This window comes from Mus caroli, chromosome 2, assembly GCF_900094665.2.
Source record: "Mus caroli chromosome 2, CAROLI_EIJ_v1.1, whole genome shotgun sequence".
NCBI lineage: Eukaryota > Metazoa > Chordata > Mammalia > Rodentia > Muridae > Mus > Mus caroli.
Genome location: NC_034571.1, coordinates 77,038,082 through 77,039,383, shown reverse-complemented (window position 1 = coordinate 77,039,383; position 1,302 = coordinate 77,038,082).

Sequence of the window (1,302 nt, the reverse complement as noted above, 5' to 3'; positions counted from 1 at the left end):
TTATGTAGGATAGAGGGGCTCACTGCAAATCAATGCAAATGTCAGTGATTCCAGCTGTTATAGGAAGGAAATGCAATCCCTTTTTCTGATTTATACATAAGGATTATGCACTTGTATTCTTTAAAAATACTTGCTTAAGCAGGTTTCTGTTTCCTTCACAGAAAAATTATAAACACAGAGATGTGCACATAGCTATTCATACAATTTTACAACATTATACGAAGGTAATTTAAAACAAGTAATCCATAATTCACACTGTTCTGGAGTTTCTGTACATATAGCAGTATTTACACAAACATCCTTTTGACTTGAAGTACCAGGTTATCTAGCAAACTGATGACTCTTTTCCAGACACACAATTCAAACTCAACAGCAACCTAATTCTTAAGCTTTGCATATCAAGTAGGATTATAAGGATATGTATATAAACTTATCAAGCTTTTGGACTGTAACTAGAAACTAATTGCTGCCTTCTGATCATATTTGTGTTTTTCATACCCATTTGTGACTACCGATTCTTAGCACAAATTTCATGACGCTTCTAACCTCTACAAGGTTTATGTCTCTGGTTCAATTTCCTCTTCTATGAAATCAATCTTCACCATTTTCTCCATAACTGTACATTCTACAGCACATTTAAAGGTAATCTGATGAGAGTTCGCAGCATGCATAAATTATTGTGTAGTAATTACTAAGCAGTATGTTATTGTTATATTGTGTTGTTCTTAGATCAGGATACTATACCAGTTATTATACAAATAATTTAATTTAATAATTTAAGAAATCAAATAAGTAACATTGAAGATAAAATTTCAAAGACCTGCTACAGGTTTGACACAAAGGTGAACCTTTTGATGCTACTGTTATACTGAAATACTTCCTTCTTATTTAGACATCCTGTGCTTCAAAACAACAACAACAACAACAAAGTCTGGAAAATCTGCTAGTCTTGAGGAACTAGATTTGTTCCTTTTTAGTTTCCTTGTCTATGTCCAGTATTACGATGTTCTTAGTATGCAATGATTAGCACCTCCTGTGTAACAAAATTCAAAGCAATTGGTGACAGAGATTTGGGGAGCTATTCTGTAAATTACCCAAGATGCAAACAATGTGAAGAATGTGCATTTGAAACTTCTAGACTCCTGTAATTATGGCGAAACTATAATGGTTCTGCTAGTATTCCTGATTACGTACATAACTCACCAACTCACCAACTTTTTTGTTTGTTTGTTTGTTGTTTTTTGTTTGTTTTGTTTTGTTTTTCAAGACAGGGTTTCTCTGTGTAGTCCTGGCTGTCCTGTA